At 42.8% G+C, this 17,312-nt stretch overlaps 1 long non-coding RNA gene across 1 annotated transcript in view; it reads left to right on the top strand.

Moving 5' to 3' along the window:
- LOC111187685 (uncharacterized) overlaps window positions 1-15,187 on the top strand; it is a 461,235-nt gene extending 446,048 nt beyond the window's left edge. Inside the window, exon 8 of the long non-coding RNA XR_016393343.1 lies at window positions 4,075-15,187. This is a non-coding gene — a long non-coding RNA (uncharacterized LOC111187685). The remainder of the gene's footprint in view (window positions 1-4,074) is intronic.
- Window positions 15,188-17,312: the final 2,125 nt, after the last annotated feature.

Genomic DNA, 17,312 nt, shown 5'->3' with positions numbered 1-17,312 from the left:
GAGTTTGAGAAGGATAGGTGTTAGCTCTTCTCTAAAAGTTTGAGAGAATTTGCCTGTGAAGCCATCTGGTCCTGGCTTTTTGTTTTTTGGAAGATTTTTAATCACAATTTCAATTTCAGTGCTTGTGATTGGTCTCTTTATATTTTTATTTCTTCCTGGTTCAGTCTTGGTAGGTTGTGCTTTTCTAAGAATTTGTCCATTTCTTCTCGGTTGTCCATTTTATTGGCATATAGTTACTTGTAGCAATCTCTCATGATCCTTTGTATTTCTGCAGTGTCAGTTGTTACTTCTCCTTTTTCATTTCTAATTCTATTGATTTGAGTCTTTTCTCTTTTTTGCTTGATGAGTCTGGCTAATGTTTTATCAATTTTGTTTTTCTTCCGAAAGAACCATCTTTTAGTTTTATTGATGTTTGCTATTGTTTCCTTCATTTCTTTTTCATTTGTTTCTGATCTGATCTTTATGATTTCTTTCCTTCTGCTAACTTTGTTTTTTTTTTTTTTTTCTGTCTCTAATTGCTTTAGGTGTAATGTTAGGTTGTTTATTTGAGGTGTTTCTTGTTTCTTGAGGTAGGATTGTATTGCTATAAACTTTCCTCTCAGAACTGCTTTTGCTGCATCCCATAGGTTTTGGGCTGTTGTGTTTTCATTGTCATTTGTTTTTAGGTATTTTTTGATTTCCTCTTTGATTTCTTCAGTGATCTCTTGGTTATTTAGTAGTGTATTGTTTAGCCTCCATGTGTTTGTATTTTTTACAGTTGTTGTCCTCCTATTGATATCTAGTCTTATAGCATTGTGGTCAGAACAGATACTTGACACAATTTCAGTTTTCTTAAATTCAGCAAGGCTTGATTTGTGACCCAGGATATGATCTATCCAGTAGAATGTTCCATGAGCACTTGAGAAGAAAGTGTGTTCTGTTTTTTTTGGATGGAATGTCCTATAAATATCAATTAAGTCCATCTTGTTTAATGTGTCATTTAAAGCTTGTGTTTCCTTATTTATTTTCATTTTGGTTGATCTGTCCATTGGTGAAAGTGGGGTGTTAAATTCCCCTACTATGATTGTGTGACTGTCAGTTTCCCCTTATGTGACTGCTAGCATTTGCCTTATGTACAGAGGTGCTCCTATGTTGGGTGCATAAATATTTACAATTGTTATATCTTCTTCTTGGATTGATCCCTTGATCATTATGTAGTGTCCTTCTTTGTCTCTTGTAATAGTCTTTATTTTAAAGTCTGTTTTTGTCTCATATGAGAAATGCTACTCCAGCTTTCTTTTGATTTCCAATTGCATGGAATATCTTTTTCCATCCCCTTACTTTCAGTGTGTATGTGTCCCTATGTCTGAAGTGGGTCTCTTGTAGACAGCATATATACAGGTCTAGTTTTTCTATCCATCCAGCCCCTCTGTGTCTTTTGGTTGGAGCATTTAATCCATTTACATTTAAGGTAATTATTGATATGTATGTTCCTATTACCATTTCTTAATTGTTTTGGGTTTGTTATTGTAGTTCTTTTCCTTCTCTCGTGTTTCCTGCCTAGAGAAGTTCCTTTAGCATTTGTTGTAAAGCTGGTTTGGTGGTGCTGAATTCTCTTAAGTTTTGCTTGTCTGTAAAGTTTTTAATTTCTCCATTGAATCAGAATGAGATCCTTGCTGGGCAGAGTAATCTTGGTAGTAGGTTTTTCCCCTTCATCACTTAAATATGTCCTGCCACTCCCTTCTGGCTTGCAGAGTTTCTGCTGAAAGATCAGCTGTTAACCTTATGGGGATTCCCTTGCACCTTATTTGTTGCCTTTCCCTTGCTGCTTTTAATATTTTTTCTTTGTATTTTTTTTTTGATAGTTTGATTAATATGTGTCTTGGCGTGTTTCTCCCTGTATTTATCCTGTATGGGACTCTCTGCACTTCCTGGACTTGATTGACTGTTTCCTTTCCCATATTAGGGAAGTTTTCAACTATAATCTCTTCAAATATTTTCTCAGTCCCTTTCCTTTTCTCTTCTTCTTCTGGCACCCCCTGTAATTCGAATATTGGTGTATTTAATGTTGTCTCAGAGGTCTCTACGACTGCCCTCAATTCTTTTCGTTCTTTTTTCTTTATTCTGCTCTGTGGTAGTTATTTCCACTATTTTATCTTCCAGGTCACTTATCCGTTCTTCTCCCTCTGTTATTCTGCTATTGATGCCTTCTAGAGAATTGTTAATTTCATTTATTGTGTTGTTCATCATTGTTTGTTTGCTCTTTAGCTCTTCTAGGTCCTTGTTAAACGTTTCTTGTATTTTCTCCATTCCAGTTCCAAGATTTGGGATCATCTTTACTATCATTACTCTGAATTCTTTTTCAGGTAGACTGCCTATTTCCTCTTCATTTGTTTGGTGTGGTGGGTTTTTACCTTATTCCTTCATCCACTGTGTATTTCTCTGTCTTCTCATTTTGCTTCACTTACTGTGTTTGGGGTCTTCTTTTTGCAGGCTGCATGTTTGTAGTTCCCATTGTTTTTGGTATCCGCTTCTAGTGGGTAAGGTTGGTTCAGTGGGTTGTGTAGGCTTCCTGGTGGAGGGGACTGGTGCCTGTGTTCTGGTGAATGAGGCTGGATCTTGTCTTTCTGGTGGGCAGGACTGCATCTGGTGGTGTGTTTTGGGGTGTCTGTGAACTTAGTATGATTTTAGGAGCCTCTCTGCTAATGGGTGGGGTTGTATTCCTGTCTTGCTAATATTTTGGCATAGGGTGTTCAGCGCTGTAGCTTGCTGGTTGTTGAGTTCAGCTGGGTCTTAACGTTGAGATGGAGATCTCTGGGAGAGCTTTCGCTGTTTGATATTACATGGGGCCGGGAAGTCTCTGGTGGACCAGTGTCCTGAACTTGGCTCTCCCACCTTAGAGGCTCAGGCCTGACACCTGGCTGGAGTATCAAGACCCTGTCAGGCACATGCCTCATAAGATAAGGGAGGAAAAATAAGAAAGAAAGGAAGAAAATAAATAAAATAAAGTTATTAATATAGAAAAAAATTATTTAAAATAAAAAAATTAAAAAGTAATGAAAAAAAAGAAAGAGAGAAAGAAAGAAGAGAGCAACTAAACCAAAAAAATCCACCAATGATAACAAAGTCTAAAGACTGTAGTAAAACAAAAAAACGGACTGTCAGAACCCTAGGACAAATGGCTAAAGCTAAGCTATACAGACAAAATCAGAGAAAGAAGCATACACATACACACTCAGAAAAAGGGAAAAAGGAAAAATATATATATATAAAGAAAAAAAAAAGGAAGAGAGTAACCGAATCAATAAGCAAATCTACCAATGATAATAAGCTCTAAATACTAAACTAAGATAAACATAAAAGCAGAAATAAATTAGATGCAAAAATCAAACCCCAAGTCTACAGTTGCTCCCAAAGTCCACCACTTCAATTTGGGGATGATTCGTTGTCTATTCCGGTATTCCAGAGTTGTAGGGTACACCAAGTTGGTTGTGGAGATTTAATCCACTGCTCCTGAGGCTGCTGGGAAAGATTTCCCTTTCTCTTCTTTGTTCGCACAGCTCCTAGGGTTCAGCTTTGTATTTGGCCCCGCCTCTGTGTGTAGGTTGCCTGAGGGCGTCTGTTCCCTGTCCAGACAGGACGGGGTTAAAGGAGCAGCTGATTCGGGGGCTCTGGCTCACTCAGGCCAGGGGGAGGGAGGGGTACAGAGTGTGGGGTGAACCTGTAGCAGCAGAGGCTGGCGTGACGTTGCAACAGCCTGAGGTGTGCCATGTGTTCTCCTGGGGAAGTTGTCCCTGGATCCCGGGACCCTGGCAGTGGTGGGCTGCACAGGCTCCCCGGAGGGGAGGTGTGGATAGTGACCTGTGCTTGCACACAGGCTTCTTGGTGGCGGCAGCAGAAGCCTTAGTGTTTCATGCCCATCTCAGGTGTTCACGCTGATAGCCGCGGCTCGCGCCCGTCTCTGGAGCTCATTTAGGCGGTGCTCTTAATCTCCTCTCCTTGTGCACGGGAAACAATGGTCTGTTGCCTTTTAGGCAGGTCCAGACTTTTCCCCGGACTCCCTCCCGGCTAACTGTTGCTCATTAACCCCTTCAGGCTGTGTTCACGCTGCCAGTCCTCTCCCAGCGCTCCGACAGAAGCCCGAGCCTCAGCTCCCAGCCCCCGACCGCCCCAGCGGGTGAGCAGACAAGCCTCTTGGGCTGGTGAGTGCTGGTTGGCACTGATCCTCTGTGCGGGAATCTCTCCACCTTGCCCTCCGCACCCCTGTTGCTGCGCTCTCCTCCATGGCTCTGAAGCTTTCTCCCCACGCACCCCCTGTCTTCGCCAGTGAAGGGGCTTCCTAGTGTGTGGAAACCTTCCTCCTTAGGTGCAGGTCCCGTCCCTATTCTTTTGTCTCTGTTTTTTCTTTTTTCTTTTGCCCTACCCAGGTACGTGGGGAGTTTCTTGCCTTTTGGGACGTCTGAGGTCTTCTGCCAGTGTTCATTAGGTGTTCTGTAGGAATTGTTCCACATGTAGATGTATTTTTCATGTATTTGTGGGGAGGAAGGTAATCTCTGTCTTAGTCCTCCGCCATCTTGAAGGTCCCCCCATATGTAGAATATTTACAGCATTGGGTGATATATTGTCCAGTTTCTATGTAACTACTAATGACTCTGGAGCCAAACTGCTCTAATAAAGTGGTACCTTAGCACTCATTTGCTCTGTAATGCTCATCGTTACTGAAACCTCTCTGTGCCTCCATTTCTCCTCCCCTCCTTCTCGCCCACCTTCTTTTTTCTTTTTTGGAGAAACCATCTGTACTTTAATAATTTAGAAAGGTCTGTCTCATTTATATTGCACAACTCAATAGCAGACTTCCATACTGTCCTCAAGAACAGTTCAAAAAGCATTTTATGCAAGCTACGATGTCAGACTGAAATCCAGAGTTAACGTGTGCTTTGTTTTCAAATCTGAAAAAAGACATAAATGCAAGATTAAAATATTCTGTTACTGAGTGCCTGAGGCAGTAAATTGTTTTGGTCCAAAGGAGAAAATAAAACCTGGCAATATATGGATTTGTGTGTGTTTGCCTTACCATCTCTTCTTAAAATCAACATTCTAAGCTACTTTAGTATTACTAATGATTTCACTTTGGGAGTGAACTACTAAGGATATAGTTATTAAAGCTTAGAAAGAAAATGTAAACCCTCAGACATACTGAAAATACCAAGGTGCAAATCAAGGTGAAAGGAGAAGTTGGGGAACATCACTATTTAGGGATCAAACAAAGCAATAGACCAAAATGGAGACAAAGCTCTCAAGCCTGTAGAGAGGGCCAGAGAGTTTGAAGAAGCAGGGAAAAAAAGGAAATCCATTGATGCAGGAATGTCATAGAGATGGAGAGGAAAGGGTATTGATCATGGGAGCCAGAGGGTAAGTGCAGAAACTAACCTTGAGCAGGAGAAACAGCACACCTGCAAAGAGAACATTTCAGTATGAATGGATATGGGTGTGGCATCTCTTCATTCTTAAGATGGAAGTAATGGTAGTACCCAGCTCATAGGGTTACTATCCAGCGATGATCTCATGCCCAAAGTCCAGGACCTTGTGAGAGTCTCTACATCCTTTACAGATCTAGCTTCTCTTGATCTAGAGACAGATCTACCCACCCCCTCCATGGCAAATTATCTACTCCGCCCCCCACCACACAACAGGCAGTGGTGGGACAGAAACGAGATAGCAGCGTGCAGTCCTCCTTGCAGAAAGGGGGAATCCAGACGCACGTAGCAGCTCCTGTGGCTACAATCCTAACATCTGTGCAGGGGCTGACTCTTGCGTAAGCCTCACTTCTGTTTCTTGGAGATAATTTCCCAGGCCTCTGGCTGTCCCTCTCAGAGGGTTTTCTTTTACTAGTGTCCTCCTTGACCACATGTGAAAATGGCATTAGGGACTATGCCCTCCTTGGGGGAGGAGATACTTTCCTTTTCATCGCCACAGTTCCTTTTCATCCCAGGCTCTATAACTCACTAGAAAACTTAGTAGGCTTTTTCTTATCTGATTGCCAGTCAGCTCAATGTGCTCGTAGTCATACCTACAATTCTTATATGTATTTATGTTAATTTACATCCCCTGCCTTTTTTCCTTTTTATTGAAGTATAACTTACATATAGAAAAGGCCCATATTTAAAGTATACCAGTGCAAGCATTTTGTATATTCTCACTACCCATATTGGGAGATAGAATTTTGCAGCACCCAGAACTTTCATGCCCCCTGGTAAAGTTACCACTCTCCAGAGTTCTCTCTCTGACTGTTGATCAGTTTTATTTGGTTTTGAACTGTATATAAATGGAATAATTGAATATTTACTCTTCCGCTTCTGGCTTCTTCTGCCCAACATGATGCCTAGGAGAGTCACCTGTGGTACTGCATGTAGCAGTAGTTCTTTTTCTTTCCAATACTGCTTCATATTCCATCGTAAGATACACCACAACTTATTAATCTGCTCAACCGTTGGTACACTTTTGAGTTGCTTCAAGTTTTAGGCTATTGTGAATGACACTACTATGATTATTCTTGTACCTGTTTGTTGTCGTTGTTGTTGTTTTTGGTGGCCACAAACACTCTTTCACCTGGGCCTACACACAGGAGTGGGACTTCTGGGTCATAAGGCGTACATATGTATGTGTAACTTTAGCAGGGACTTCCTAATCATTTCTGCAGTGGTGTATCACTCCTTTTCATAGTCAGTAAGGGATAAATTACACTGACCTAAAGCTCCGTGAGGCTGCAAACTCTACACCACTTATAATAGGTCCCGCCCCATTCTCCAGTGTTGTTCACAAAACCTGGATGAGGAATGTTTTTGACTAGAGCCCCTTGTTGGCATGAGCTACTTCAAATCCTGGTATGCTCCCCTCCATTCGGGGAATGGGGTCTGTTCAGGGTTCCAGGAAGTGTGTTGGCTCCCTGGTCCCCTTTGTGGGGGTCTCAATTAAGCTGCACCTCCTCAAGGGCCATCTTCTACCTCTTGGACTGGTGTTTTCCCTCAACCCTCAAAAAACCACCAGCTCTCCTTGCATCCTAGGTGTTATTGGTGAGAGCCTGGGAGTCACTCTCTTAAGCAAACAATGAGTCTAGAACTTCCATAAGAATGCTATTTATAGATCAGCTGCCCCTTTGTTCAGAGACTCTGTGAGGGGTGGAAGGACACTGTGTTCTCTCATCTTTGGGGCTTGTTTCCTGATGTTTAGGGGGTTTAGGGAGGCCAGCAGCACTGACTTTTCCCAGATTGCCCAGGCTGCAACGGGAGCCTCATCTCGTCCTTCTTACCTTTTGAATATTTCCTTCCTGATGGAAATACTTGCTAGTGACTATCAGAGCACCACCCTGCAGTTTATTCTCGTTAGTACTGAATTGATTGAATTTAGCTCCAAGGCCAAAGAGTCTGAGGAACTGGTCAGGATTCTGGCCTCCTGGCCTGTGCCCAGGGTCTGGGAGTCCTGGGGATAGAACCGGTTGAGGGGAAGGAGAGGACTGTGCTAGTCCACCAGGTAACGTCTGCTGGAGTTTAGTCGACCTGGGGCTTTTCAAACATGTAGCTTCACTTTTGTGTGATATGATTGGGCTCCTCAGACTTAAAGGCAGAAGGGGTGGACGAATGTGCCTGAGGAAACTCTAGGGAGTGACCTGTAATTCCCAAAAGGCAGCCTGCTTGAGAGGAAGGTCAGAACCCAGATCTTTATGCTGTTAAGCTGGACTACATTTATTCCTTTAGCTCACTATCCTTTTTTTTTTTTGCTTTGTATTCTTTATTCTACTCCATGTCAAAATAAAAAGTTAAAAAAAAAATTGAAAACTATGTGCCAAGCACTGTTCCAAGCACATACTGTTATTTAATACCTCTATGAGGCAGGTATTATTACTAAGTAATAATGCTACAGGCAGGTATTTTACAGAAAAGGAGACTGAGGCACAGAGAAGGTAAGTAGTCTACCCAAGTTCACACATATCCTTTTATTTCACTTGAATTCTTCCTATTAGATTTTAAAACAAGTAACTGTAGAATTCCTTGCTTTAGCCAACGTCTTCTACCCAAATGTCCCAGCTTTCACCAGGCTGTGAATACAAACATCAACATTGAATACTATATTTTGCCAGCTCCTACCACCCACCTATTGACGTAAGAAACTCAATTCTTGGCCAGGTTTCTCTCACTGTGTGTTTCTGAAAGTTCCCAAGAGTTTTTCACATGGATTTCTCAGGTTTCTTTATGGAAGTCTGCTAACTAGAGTCACCTGAGGGAAGCTTGTCACTGCCTCGGCTGTCAGCTCTCCATGAAACGCCTCCTTACCTGTCAGTCTGGAGGGCGGGTGGGCACCAGTCCCAGGTAGCTGTCTCTGCTCCATAACCTGCAGGCTGCTGCTGTGCTTCAGCAATGAAAGGGGAGAACATCCCTCTTCCCAGCTCTGGGAAGAATTGGGGCCCTTAGGCCTCAGAACAGCATTGTTCGTTCTCAGAGTTTCACAGCCTTTTCTTAACACAGCACCTTTAGCTTCTGGCCTTAACTACCCTTCCCACTGGGCTCAAGACAGTTTCTTAAATCTAAGAGGAAAGGTCTATGCCACAACATTCCCCTCCGTTAAGCTCATCTACCCCTCCTTGTCTGTATCTTCCCTTTCTCCTGAACACTCTTGCTCCAAATTTTCTGCCCCTTCATCTAGAAAAAGCTCCCAGATATCTTTTTTTTTTTTTTTTTTGTGGTACGCGGGCCTCTCACTGTTGTGGTCTCTCCCGTTGCGGAGCACAGGCTCCGGACGCGCAGGGTCAGCAGCCATGGCTCACGGGCCCAGCTGCTCCATGGCATGTGGGATCTTCCTGGACCAGGGCACAAACCCGTGTCCCCTGCATCGTCAGGCAGACTCTCAACCACTGCACCACCAGGGAAGCCCACTCCCAGATATCTTTGTCCATAAACATATGTGCTCAGATGGTCACCAGCCCAATTCCATGAACAGGGAACCTTAACATTCTAATCTAGACAGCTAGGATGCTCTGATAATTGGCTTCTCCAAGCTGGTGAGTAGCCCAAAGTCTGGGCTCAGAAGACTTTTAGTTCCAGAAAAGTATTCGAGTTAATTACGCAAAATGTTGGTCTTTTTGTTCCTCCAGACACCAGTCAGTTGCTAGAGGAAATCCATGTTTATGTTTCTAATGCTCTTTATCTCTGTAATGTGCCTTTCAACTGTGTCTGGATTTAAAGGATTGAGAAAGCCAGAGTATCTGTAGATTCTTATCTTGACCTCCACTCATAAGGAAAGGAAGCTAGATCACTTATTGAACAACTCCTTTGACATCCTTAGAACCAAGTTTGCTATCTCAGCATTTTAAAAGTTGCCTTTTGTCTCCAAACACTTTCTAGGGGACTCAGCAAGTACCAGATAAAGCCATGACCTGGCTGGGAAAACCTGTTAGTTTGGCTTCAACTTAATGTCATTTTATTGCCATTTCTTACTGTGAAGTTAAAAAAATTTTTTTAGATGAAGGAATAGACATAACTCCAGGAATAAAGGAAAACTGAAATTAGATCAACTCTATGAAAATTAGCCATGTATGCTCTGGGAAAATAATATCAATTGATTCAGGGGAGATTATGTTGGAGTTAGCACAGGTAGTGTAAAGACCCAGATCTTAGATCTGGTTTCATCACAGTATTTTTTTGTGTGTTTTGGGCACAGTATCTTAATTTTAGCATCTGTTTCCTCATTCAACAAAGGATTATAATAGCATTTAGGCCCAATACACCAAGTGATTGTGAGGATTAACTATGTACCTGCCAGAATGGCACGAATATGGTTCGTGAGGGTGAAGGTGAAGAAGGTGAAGAAGAGGAGACAAGGGAGGGTGCAGAAAGGAGACTGGCTTTCCTTTCTTTAAGGTCCGTGGGAGCACAGATGGGGAAGATTTTAAAAGTTGTTGCAGTTTTTATGAAGGAAGGAATAAAGCAGAAAGATCTGATTAGGGGAAGTTTGGGCGTTTCATGCCTTCCTAATGAGACAGGCTGGGATAGTGCCCTTCCTTATGAAGCAAAATGTGGTGAGCCCTACGTACTACTGGCTCCTCCAAGCAGGAACCACAGTGTTGTCATTTCTGTCATTGCATCCCATACAGACCAGGTGCTGGAACAGAACAGTTTTCCAATAGATGCACACTGAACAATGCAGCAATGAATGAAAAGGTTCGGGTATCACTTTACCACATGAGGGTACAGAGCAATCTCCGGATGAATGCTTGTTGCATGAATGAGTAAGTGAATGCGCAACTCATATCTGATGATTGTACAATGAGGTTGATTTGAAGGCTATGAAGTATACAAGTAGGTGGGTACGAAACAAGGAAAGTGCAAAATACCAGTAAAACATCAGGGAGACTGCTTTTAACCCCTGCTGCCGTTCAGGGTGGTTAGGAATTTGTTCACGTTAGAGGAAGTGACTGTGTAAACACAGTTTGGGGATGTCCAAGTGATAAAGGAATCTGTTTTGTACTTTCATCCTGAAGGTTTTTCTTCCAAAACCCAGGGCTATTTGTAAAACCCCAGTGACCACAGTGATATGCAAAATGTGTGCTGGAAAACACCAGCAGCCCCTATAAAATTGGGTGAATTTGTAGATTGGCTCAAAGCTGTGTTCAAGTACTGAAAAGTCTCCCCTTGAGGCATTTGCCAAAAATGTAGACTTTAAAGAACTGTAAACTCATCAGGGCTTTCTTTGTCCGTTGTTGAAGCTGTGTTCACATTTGTTGCATGAATGAGTAAGTCAAGCGAAGTTGGAGCAGAACTTCTAGAATCTTCTGTTCTTCTGTTTAGCTTACCAAGACATTAACTCCTAGAGAGACTGGGCAAATAGTGGATTGAGTAGATGGAAGGATGTGATATTTAAACAGCTCCATTCACAGATCTGTTTAGCACTTGGCTAAACAGAATGGGAAAATGAGGTTATCTTCAGGCCTGCATATTTTATTTAAGAACAAAGAATTTTAGCCAGTGTAGGGAACAGCCAAGGTAAGCAGGATATAGATATGACTCAGGAAATCATTTGAGTAAGAATATGCTGTCACGAGATGTGTTTTAGGGGTAAAGAATGAGAATAGTTGAATTTCTTGGGTCAACTATGCAAATTGACAAGATTTTGCCGTCCTAGGGTAGAGACAAATACTAAAAGCCTACCTAGCTTTAGAGGCTCAGAATGAAAGAGAAAAAGGAGCACCGATACCGGTAATGCCAAGCCACTTGAATTAGCTGAGCTGTCTTAAACCTCTGAGTCCTTAGTAGGATGTTCCTTCTATGTTTCCCTCTCACTCTGCCAGGAAAGCTGTCCATTGGGACCCTGCTCACCTGTTACTTCTCTGTCAGAGCCTTTTGTGATGCTCCAGGCTGCTTCCTATTCTTTGTTCCCCAGCACATTGGACATTTGTTTTGACAGCAGGCATTCACATACTCTCATTGAGCACCTACATAGTGCCAGGCATTGTGATGAACAAGACAAAATTGTTGCCTGCCAGGGGCTCAGAATCCAGTAAAGGAAATAACATTTGCCGTAGAGTAATTAGAAACAGGGTACAGAAGATGTGCTGCGGAAGGCAGCTTGGTGGGGAGTAGGGCGTAGCGAGCATTTCAGATGGAGAGAACAGCTTCGGTATGTGTGGGGAGGCTAGAGGCGCCTGTGGGTGCATTTCTAGCATTGTCAGTAGTTCAGTTTGTGACTGTCAACCTCCTCTCCTGCACTTTAAATTGATGTGCCTGTAATGTAAACACACACGCTAGGTGACGGTAAAGAAAACCGCATGGGGCCCTGGCCAACCCCATCTCATTCACATCCATGTGGGATCCAGACCCGCTTGCTTTACTACTTATTCTCGTCATCCTGATTCTAAATTCCTGACTCTGTATCTCCACTGAGATAGACTCACCTCTAGGACCCCCTCAGGTGGCCCCTACTTCTTGACCCTCCTACTAGTTTCCCTTTCTCATCTGGCCCTTGTCTCTTCCAGGTGAACTCACTCACCTCAAGCCCAAGCACTGCAGGTAGCCACCTCTGCATGGCTCCTCAGCTGGTACCATATACCTCCTGGGAGGTTGGCTTTCTATCACCCGCAAAGATGGAGCTACTACTGCCATTTTTTTACTGCCTGCGCCTGGAAAACACAGGCCTGGGTGAGAAGAGCATGAACTTGTGCACAGAGGGCAGCAGATGGCTGTGCTGATGGGCACAGAGGCTGAAGAGAGAAATTCGGGAGGCAGAGTGGTGTGCGTCCCCGCTCCTGAGGTCAGGAGCTAAGGCAGAGGTCATAGGTCCTCACTCTGCTTCAGCAACACCTGAGGAGAATGAACAAAACTAGAGACCCCTGAGCTTGCCTTCCCTCCCTGAGACTCTGATTCAGTTGTCTTGGCAGGAGGCCTGGACACTGACAAATTTAAAAGCTCTCTGGAGGATTCTACTGTGCAGCCAGAGTTGAGAACCACTGAGTTAAAGGAGCGAGTGGGTTCCCATGTCTAAGTCCATTTTCTGATGAACTGGCTGCGGTGAAGTGGACCCAGCTTGCTACCCAACCTGGTCTCCCTCATGCCACAGACATTGCTCCCAGATCCGCACTGCTGGGGAATGGGAAGCCCTGATACTTTCCTCATTGGCTTTTGCTTGACACCACCCCTAATGGGGCCTCACTGCTGTCTCTGTCTGGGGTTGTTTGAACTCACCTTGGATTCCTTAGATCTGCTTCTTAAAGCTCAAGTCCTGAGGGGTCTCTCTAAGGCCCACCTCATTTGGACTTCAGAGGGTGACAACTGGAAAGCACCTATCTAGATGCTTGGAAATTCCTGAATGGGTGCTGCCATTCTCTTTGTGCAATGCCTCACTGTCTTTTCACATAGTTGCTTCTCAACAGAGACGTATGTTAGAGCCACCTGGGGGAATTTATCTAAATATATATACCCATCCTGACCAACCCATCCAAGCAGAATATTGGGTCTGTGAGTAGATCCAGATAGGGTTTGTACATATATGGTTAGAAAAAACCTCCCAAATGACTCTAATCGTCCAGCCCCTGATTGAAATCCTCTGCTAAAGGTGCATTTGTTGGAGCCAACATGATTTGAACATTACCTGAAAGAGACCAGTATGTATTTGAACTCCCGACCTGAAGAGTGTATCCACTTAGGATGGAAACTGCTAGGTTAGCAGCCCACCAGTCCTATTCATCCCTCCTTCCATAGTAATCAGGGCACATGGCTATCTGGATAGGAATGAGATTTCCCAGACTCTCTTGCAGTTAGTTGTGGTCCAGGAGACTGCTCACTAATGGAAATTGAGTAGAAGTGATGTTTGCTTCTTCCGGGCTGGGGCTCTTAATACAGTGAGCAGTGAGCTGCCTTCCCCATAGTCTCTCTATACTTTTCCTGCTGGCTGATCTGAGCAGCTTTGGAAGCCACATGTGCAAGGTGGCAGAGCTGTGGTCAGCCCGGGACCCTGAGGGACCAGCCAACCTGAAACACACATCTCAGACTGTTATACTACAGAAAAATTAACTTCTGTTCCTAAATGATGTACAATTTCTGCCTCATCTTGACTTTTTCCATTGAAATGCACGTCTCCAACAATGCAGTGGCAACAGTTTTGTCCCCAAAGAAATGTTAGTATTCCTCCTCCACAATTAATATAAAACTGAACTTTGATTCCAGGTATTTATATCATGAATCTAGAAGGCATAGTTCAGAATCCTGCTTGTCCAGAACCATCTGCCCTCTGAGGCTCGTCCCCACACGAATGGTCTAATGGACCATATTGTGGCCCCTTCTACATAGAATCTGACATGCCATGGATCTCAACCCTGCTAAATCTACGTATAATGATTTACAGCATCTCTCCATACAGAAAACCCTACAGTTTCTCTTATTTTTTTCTGCACCCCAATACTACCACAACCCCAGCATATGGCACATACCTGGAAAAGCTACCAGTTACTTAAGAAGACCTATAAACACCATTTTCTATGTCAAGAAGCCCTTCAGTGCTAATTCTTACAGGCTGTGGGCATCAGGACAACAGTCTGAATGCAAGAAACTTTATTTTTCTAGGGGCCAACTCTTTGGAACTATTTAAGATCAAGAACAGTAATGGCATTCCATTTCCTACAATTCTGTGCCTGTGGACCCACCCTGGCTTTCACTGCTCCCTGTCCCATCTGCCCCTCAGAAACTCTGTTCCCACCCCGATTCTCAATCTACCCCTCAGAGCCTAAGGTAGAGAAACAGAATATGTGTGAGTGGAGTTGGCCACCACAGAGAGCAACAACAACTTCCAACACCTGCTGCAGGGATTGGTATGGGCCTCAGACCACCACTCATCTCAACAGTTCCTTAGTGTGTGCCATCTGACAAATCCGGGGCAGCCGCAAGACCCACTGCCCAGGTACAGGTCATGGGAGAGGGGCATGTACAACGTTTACCTTATCTCGCCTTTTAAAATGGAGCCAACTATGAACAAAAGCTGCAAAGGCCAGCTGGTTGTGTTCAGAACTTCCACTACATGTTCCTCTTTGATTCTGACTGCCTTGCCCTCACTCTGTCTTTAAAATCTGCCTCATATCTGATTTCAACAACCACCTGTACACTTTTCCATATTTGTCATGTTTTCTACCTTTCCCACCAGGATTGTGGACTTCTAGTCTCCTTTAGGCCTTCTGGCTTAGCTCACTCACCCCACTTATCTTTGTCTATTCTGACTGCTGTAACAAAATATCATTGAAGGGTGGTTTAAACAAGAAATATTTATTTCTCACAGTTCTAGAGACTGGAAAGTCCAAGATCTAGGTGCTGGCAGACTCGAGGTCTGGTGAGGGCACATTCCTGGTTCATTCCTGGTTCATGGACATCTTCTTGCTGTGTCATCACATAATAGAAATAGGGCAAAAGAGCTCTCTGGTGTCCTTTTTATAAGGGCACTAATCCTATTCATGAGAGCTCCATCTTCATGACCTAATTAGTTCCCCAAAGTCTCACCTCCTAATACCATCACATTAGGATTTCAACATCTGAATTTTGGGGGGAAGCAAACATTGTTGTCCACTGCCCACCTGTACCTGAATATCCATGCACAGGTATGCACATATATGCACATGTATTCATAGGAATGCACACAGAGATATAGGTCTATATTCAGGGATCAGATGACAAATGGCCTCCCAAGTAGTTTGGATTTCATCCTGTGAGGATTCACTGAACAATTTTAAGCAAGAAAATGATCTGATGTGCATTTTAGAAAGATCTCCCTTTTTAAATGCAGTGTGTAAGATGCTTTAGACCTCATTAGGTCTAGAAGCAAATGCTAGTGTGTTAGCTGAAGCTTTTCCTTATTACCTGACTCTTAGTTCTTTAATTCACAGGATACTCCTTTTCTACCTCTTCGTTCTGCCTTCCATATAACTGGTTGCTCAATCAGTGTTTTTAAAATTAAGCCAAGAAAGCAAGCTGGATTGGCACAATGGATGTAAATAAGTCTGGAACCCTTAGAGAAGTAGGCAGCAAAAGGGGACCAAGAAAGTGGGGGGAATAATAGGAAGGTGGACTTTCACTTGGGGCAAGGAGAGACAGGAGTGGGTAAAACATAAAATTGCTGGGGAAAATTAAATGCAAGCTAGAGTAGGTCATATGACACAAAAAGCATCAAGTGAGGGAGACTAACAATGCAGTTTATGTGGCTGGAGAGAAGAGAAACTTGATGTGATTTTAGTTCCAACAATCAAGCTGAATACAAAGGGGAAAGTCATTGTTCCTAAAGGAAGACAAGAGAGCTATACCAAGGTGAGATTTCTCTCGCATGGAATCTGAATTGGAAGATATAGTTCATGAAAAATAAGAGACTTCTGAATGCATGACTTCCTCAAAAGATATGTAAAATGGAAAATTTATTTAAAGGCATTCACCTTTCTGCACTATAAGAATGACAGTTTGGGGAAGACATTAATTTACATCTTGAGAAAAAATGGTGGAGCCCAAAGCAACCAATGCTTGATATATGAAGCCAGATGCTTAGAATAACTTGGTCAGAATATGGCATTGAAGCACAACATTCAAATGGAGTTTACAATATGGGCATAAAATGAGGAAGCTGATTAATTAAATCAACAATAATTATATATCACAACTAATAACAATAGATACAAAATGTAAAGTGAATAAAATACTTTTTGAAACTCCAGCTATAGCAACAACTGATATTTTTCCTAAAGAGCTGGAGAAAGTTGATGGGTAAAAATGTGAAGCTATTAGAATTCCTATTAGAACAATGAAGAGAAGGGTACTCAGCTTATTATATGAAAGCGGACAAAGTCAGGTGACACTGAAGAAAAGCTGTGAAACTAGAAAATTTTATTGGGGAACTATCACATGGGCGTGAAAAGTGATTAAAAATGGGAAGAGGACAAACAAATCTAAGGCCCCGCAAAATGAAGAAGAAACACAATATTTAATAGCAGGCATGGTAGCTTAGGAAGTGAGTAGCACAATTGAGTTTTGAAGAATATAAGCATTCCCGTGCTTATGGATTTGCTGTTGCACTATACAAAGCTTTTTGAGGACCCTTGGCAAATAGGATGAAGGAGAAATACATAATGAATGTCAAGGACTAGGAAAGATTTTAGAAACTGTAGGCCACCACCATTACTGAAAATTTATTACAGCAGATTTTACTTGCAGTACTACATGCTGTGGTTGCCTAGATTGACAAAGCGCATGTCACAGGGTTTTGTAATATAACATATGTGATGGTAAAAACATGAATTGAAGAAAAATCCCAGAACATCCCAAAGGAAAAGAATAGAATCCATGTTATATTTGAATTAATGATACCTTTTGTTTTATCCAACAAACTATGATTATTTTTCTTTAAGACCATGTAAAAATTTATGGTGCTAATAAGATGGGTTGAAAGATCTTTAAGTTACCCTCAGCCCATGTAACCAGCCCATGTGACCGTTTTTGAAATTATTGAGTAGAGGGGGAGGAAATGAAAGCATGAGGGCAGTGAAACATGGCAGCCAACACATGGCTTTATTCTATGTATAGTCTATTGATAATCTCTGTATTCACCCAGATTTCACTGAGAGAAGAAGGACCAGGAGGAGACATATATCAGTAAATTTATTTTAAGGAATTGGTTGCACAGCTGTGGGCTGGCTAGGCAAGTCTGAAATCCTTAGGGTGAGCTCAGGACAGGAAGGATTGAACTCTCAGGCACAGGCTGAAGCTGCTGCCCACAGGTGGAATTTCCTCTCCTTCTGGAAGCCTTATGTCTGCTCTTAA

This window comes from Delphinapterus leucas, chromosome 5, assembly GCF_059928025.1.
Source record: "Delphinapterus leucas isolate spDelLeu-1000000601 "Yukka" chromosome 5, BTC_Dleu_Yukka2, whole genome shotgun sequence".
NCBI classification, from domain to species: Eukaryota; Metazoa; Chordata; class Mammalia; order Artiodactyla; family Monodontidae; genus Delphinapterus; species Delphinapterus leucas.
This window is presented reverse-complemented; position numbering and strand designations above follow the sequence as displayed.